Here is a 6,139-nt window from a genome sequence, read left to right on the forward strand (position 1 = left end):
AAAAGCAGAAAACAACACTGATAGAACTTGAGAACGAATGCAAAAAACAGTCCACTCTCAGAACAGGCCGTTTGGACACTTTCAGAACAGCTCTGTTAATGACTGAAAACAGCTCTCGAAGAGATTGTCAAAAGAGACTCTGAAAACGAAACGTTGATCACTTTTGAGCAAAAGGCTGCGCACACGCAATTCAAGTTGCTCTGATTGTCATTTAGAGTTACATTATAGGAGCATTCAACAACAAGTCAAAATGTGCTGGAGAAAGGCAGAAAACAACACTTTGATATAACTTGAGAACGAATGCAAAAAACAGTCCACTTTTAGAACAGGCTGCTTGGACACTTTCAGAACAGCTCTGTTAATGACTGAAATCAGCTCTTTAAGAGATTGTCAAAAGAGACTCTGAAAACGAAACATTGATAACTTTTGAGCAAAAGGCTGCACACACGTAATTCAACATACTCTGATTGTCATTTAGAGTTACATTATAGGAGCATTCAACAACAAGTCAAAATGTGTTCCAGAAAGGCAGAAAACAACACTTTGATAGTTTGATATAACTTGAGAACGAATGCAAAAAACAGTCCACTCTAAGAACAGGCCGCTTGGACACTTTCAGAACAGCTCTGTTAATGACTGAAAACAGCTCTCGAAGAGATTGTCAAAAGAGACTCCGAAAACGAAACGTTGATCACTTTTGAGCAAAAGGCTGCACACACGCAATTCAAGTTGCTCTGATTGTCATTTAGAGTTACATTATAGGAGCATTCAGCAACAAGTCAAAATGTGCTCCAGAAAAGCAGAAAACAACACTGATAGAACTTGAGAACGAATGCAAAAAACAGTCCACTCTCAGAACAGGCCGCTTGGACACTTTCAGAACAGCTCTGTTAATGACTGAAAACAGCTCTCGAAGAGATTGTCAAAAGAGACTCTGAAAACGAAACGTTGATCACTTTTGAGCAAAAGGCTGCACACACGCAATTCAAGTTGCTCTGATTGTCATTTAGAGTTACATTATAGGAGCATTCAACAACAAGTCAAAATGTGCTCGAGAAAGGCAGAAAACAACACTTTGATATAACTTGAGAACGAATGCAAAAAACAGTCCACTCTCAGAACAGGCTGCTTGGACACTTTCAGAACAGCTCTGTTAATGACTGAAATCAGCTCTTTAAGAGATTGTCAAAAGAGACTCTGAAAACGAAACATTGATAACTTTTGAGCAAAAGGCTGCACACACGTAATTCAACATACTCTGATTGTCATTTAGAGTTACATTATAGGAGCATTCAACAAGAGGTCAAAATGTGTTCCAGAAAGGCAGAAAACAACACTTTGATAGTTTGATATAACTTGAGAACGAATGCAAAAAACAGTCCACTCTAAGAACAGGCCGCTTGGACACTTTCAGAACAGCTCTGTTAATGACTGAAAACAGCTCTCGAAGAGATTGTCAAAAGAGACCCCGAAAACGAAACGTTGATCACTTTTGAGCAAAAGGCTGCACACACGCAATTCAAGTTGCTCTGATTGTCATTTAGAGTTACATTATAGGAGCATTCAACAACAAGTCAAAATGTGCTGGAGAAAGGCAGAAAACAACACTTTGATATAACTTGAGAACGAATGCAAAAAACAGTCCACTTTTAGAACAGGCTGCTTGGACACTTTCAGAACAGCTCTGTTAATGACTGAAATCAGCTCTTTAAGAGATTGTCAAAAGAGACTCTGAAAACGAAACATTGATAACTTTTGAGCAAAAGGCTGCACACACGTAATTCAACATACTCTGATTGTCATTTAGAGTTACATTATAGGAGCATTCAACAACAAGTCAAAATGTGTTCCAGAAAGGCAGAAAACAACACTTTGATAGTTTGATATAACTTGAGAACGAATGCAAAAAACAGTCCACTCTAAGAACAGGCCGCTTGGACACTTTCAGAACAGCTCTGTTAATGACTGAAAACAGCTCTCGAAGAGATTGTCAAAAGAGACTCCGAAAACGAAACGTTGATCACTTTTGAGCAAAAGGCTGCACACACGCAATTCAAGTTGCTCTGATTGTCATTTAGAGTTACATTATAGGAGCATTCAGCAACAAGTCAAAATGTGCTCCAGAAAAGCAGAAAACAACACTGATAGAACTTGAGAACGAATGCAAAAAACAGTCCACTCTCAGAACAGGCCGCTTGGACACTTTCAGAACAGCTCTGTTAATGACTGAAAACAGCTCTCGAAGAGATTGTCAAAAGAGACTCTGAAAACGAAACGTTGATCACTTTTGAGCAAAAGGCTGCACACACGCAATTCAAGTTGCTCTGATTGTCATTTAGAGTTACATTATAGGAGCATTCAACAACAAGTCAAAATGTGCTCGAGAAAGGCAGAAAACAACACTTTGATATAACTTGAGAACGAATGCAAAAAACAGTCCACTCTCAGAACAGGCTGCTTGGACACTTTCAGAACAGCTCTGTTAATGACTGAAATCAGCTCTTTAAGAGATTGTCAAAAGAGACTCTGAAAACGAAACATTGATAACTTTTGAGCAAAAGGCTGCACACACGTAATTCAACATACTCTGATTGTCATTTAGAGTTACATTATAGGAGCATTCAACAAGAGGTCAAAATGTGTTCCAGAAAGGCAGAAAACAACACTTTGATAGTTTGATATAACTTGAGAACGAATGCAAAAAACAGTCCACTCTAAGAACAGGCCGCTTGGACACTTTCAGAACAGCTCTGTTAATGACTGAAAACAGCTCTCGAAGAGATTGTCAAAAGAGACCCCGAAAACGAAACGTTGATCACTTTTGAGCAAAAGGCTGCACACACGCAATTCAAGTTGCTCTGATTGTCATTTAGAGTTACATTATAGGAGCATTCAGCAACAAGTCAAAATGTGCTCCAGAAAAGCAGAAAACAACACTGATAGAACTTGAGAACGAATGCAAAAAACAGTCCACTCTCAGAACAGGCCGCTTGGACACTTTCAGAACAGCTCTGTTAATGACTGAAAACAGCTCTCGAAGAGATTGTCAAAAGAGACTCTGAAAACGAAACGTTGATCACTTTTGAGCAAAAGGCTGCACACACGCAATTCAAGTTGCTCTGATTGTCATTTAGAGTTACATTATAGGAGCATTCAACAACAAGTCAAAATGTGCTGGAGAAAGGCAGAAAACAACACTTTGATATAACTTGAGAACGAATGCAAAAAACAGTCCACTCTCAGAACAGGCTGCTTGGACACTTTCAGAACAGCTCTGTTAATGACTGAAATCAGCTCTTTAAGAGATTGTCAAAAGAGACTCTGAAAACGAAACATTGATAACTTTTGAGCAAAAGGCTGCACACACGTAATTCAACATACTCTGATTGTCATTTAGAGTTACATTATAGGAGCATTCAACAACAAGTCAAAATGTGTTCCAGAAAGGCAGAAAACAACACTTTGATAGTTTGATATAACTTGAGAACGAATGCAAAAAACAGTCCACTCTAAGAACAGGCCGCTTGGACACTTTCAGAACAGCTCTGTTAATGACTGAAAACAGCTCTCGAAGAGATTGTCAAAAGAGACTCCGAAAACGAAACGTTGATCACTTTTGAGCAAAAGGCTGCACACACGCAATTCAAGTTGCTCTGATTGTCATTTAGAGTTACATTATAGGAGCATTCAGCAACAAGTCAAAATGTGCTCCAGAAAAGCAGAAAACAACACTGATAGAACTTGAGAACGAATGCAAAAAACAGTCCACTCTCAGAACAGGCCGCTTGGACACTTTCAGAACAGCTCTGTTAATGACTGAAAACAGCTCTCGAAGAGATTGTCAAAAGAGACTCTGAAAACGAAACGTTGATCACTTTTGAGCAAAAGGCTGCACACACGCAATTCAAGTTGCTCTGATTGTCATTTAGAGTTACATTATAGGAGCATTCAACAACAAGTCAAAATGTGCTCGAGAAAGGCAGAAAACAACACTTTGATATAACTTGAGAACGAATGCAAAAAACAGTCCACTCTCAGAACAGGCTGCTTGGACACTTTCAGAACAGCTCTGTTAATGACTGAAATCAGCTCTTTAAGAGATTGTCAAAAGAGACTCTGAAAACGAAACATTGATAACTTTTGAGCAAAAGGCTGCACACACGTAATTCAACATACTCTGATTGTCATTTAGAGTTACATTATAGGAGCATTCAACAAGAGGTCAAAATGTGTTCCAGAAAGGCAGAAAACAACACTTTGATAGTTTGATATAACTTGAGAACGAATGCAAAAAACAGTCCACTCTAAGAACAGGCCGCTTGGACACTTTCAGAACAGCTCTGTTAATGACTGAAAACAGCTCTCGAAGAGATTGTCAAAAGAGACCCCGAAAACGAAACGTTGATCACTTTTGAGCAAAAGGCTGCACACACGCAATTCAAGTTGCTCTGATTGTCATTTAGAGTTACATTATAGGAGCATTCAGCAACAAGTCAAAATGTGCTCCAGAAAAGCAGAAAACAACACTGATAGAACTTGAGAACGAATGCAAAAAACAGTCCACTCTCAGAACAGGCCGCTTGGACACTTTCAGAACAGCTCTGTTAATGACTGAAAACAGCTCTCGAAGAGATTGTCAAAAGAGACTCTGAAAACGAAACGTTGATCACTTTTGAGCAAAAGGCTGCACACACGCAATTCAAGTTGCTCTGATTGTCATTTAGAGTTACATTATAGGAGCATTCAACAACAAGTCAAAATGTGCTGGAGAAAGGCAGAAAACAACACTTTGATATAACTTGAGAACGAATGCAAAAAACAGTCCACTCTCAGAACAGGCTGCTTGGACACTTTCAGAACAGCTCTGTTAATGACTGAAATCAGCTCTTTAAGAGATTGTCAAAAGAGACTCTGAAAACGAAACATTGATAACTTTTGAGCAAAAGGCTGCACACACGTAATTCAACATACTCTGATTGTCATTTAGAGTTACATTATAGGAGCATTCAACAACAAGTCAAAATGTGTTCCAGAAAGGCAGAAAACAACACTTTGATAGTTTGATATAACTTGAGAACGAATGCAAAAAACAGTCCACTCTAAGAACAGGCCGCTTGGACACTTTCAGAACAGCTCTGTTAATGACTGAAAACAGCTCTCGAAGAGATTGTCAAAAGAGACTCCGAAAACGAAACGTTGATCACTTTTGAGCAAAAGGCTGCACACACGCAATTCAAGTTGCTCTGATTGTCATTTAGAGTTACATTATAGGAGCATTCAGCAACAAGTCAAAATGTGCTCCAGAAAAGCAGAAAACAACACTGATAGAACTTGAGAACGAATGCAAAAAACAGTCCACTCTCAGAACAGGCCGCTTGGACACTTTCAGAACAGCTCTGTTAATGACTGAAAACAGCTCTCGAAGAGATTGTCAAAAGAGACTCTGAAAACGAAACGTTGATCACTTTTGAGCAAAAGGCTGCACACACGCAATTCAAGTTGCTCTGATTGTCATTTAGAGTTACATTATAGGAGCATTCAACAACAAGTCAAAATGTGCTCGAGAAAGGCAGAAAACAACACTTTGATAGTTTGATATAACTTGAGAACGAATGCAAAAAACAGTCCACTCTAAGAACAGGCCGCTTGGACACTTTCAGAACAGCTCTGTTAATGACTGAAAACAGCTCTCGAAGCGATTGTCAAAAGAGACTCCGAAAACGAAACGTTGATCACTTTTGAGCAAAATGCTGCACACACGCAATTCAAGTTGCTCTGATTGTCATTTAGAGTTACATTATAGGAGCATTCAGCAACAAGTCAAAATGTGCTCCAGAAAAGCAGAAAACAACACTGATAGAACTTGAGAACGAATGCAAAAAACAGTCCACTCTCAGAACAGGCCGCTTGGACACTTTCAGAACAGCTCTGTTAATGACTGAAAACAGCTCTCGAAGAGATTGTCAAAAGAGACTCTGAAAACGAAACGTTGATCACTTTTGAGCAAAAGGCTGCACACATGCAATTCAAGTTGCTCTGATTGTCATTTAGAGTTACATTATAGGAGCATTCAACAACAAGTCAAAATGTGCTCGAGAAAGGCAGAAAACAACACTTTGATATAACTTGAGAACGAATG

The sequence above is a fragment of the Nansenia antarctica genome, assembly GCF_963989245.1.
Source record: "Nansenia antarctica genome assembly, chromosome: 13".
In the NCBI taxonomy this organism is placed as follows: Eukaryota; Metazoa; Chordata; class Actinopteri; order Argentiniformes; family Microstomatidae; genus Nansenia; species Nansenia antarctica.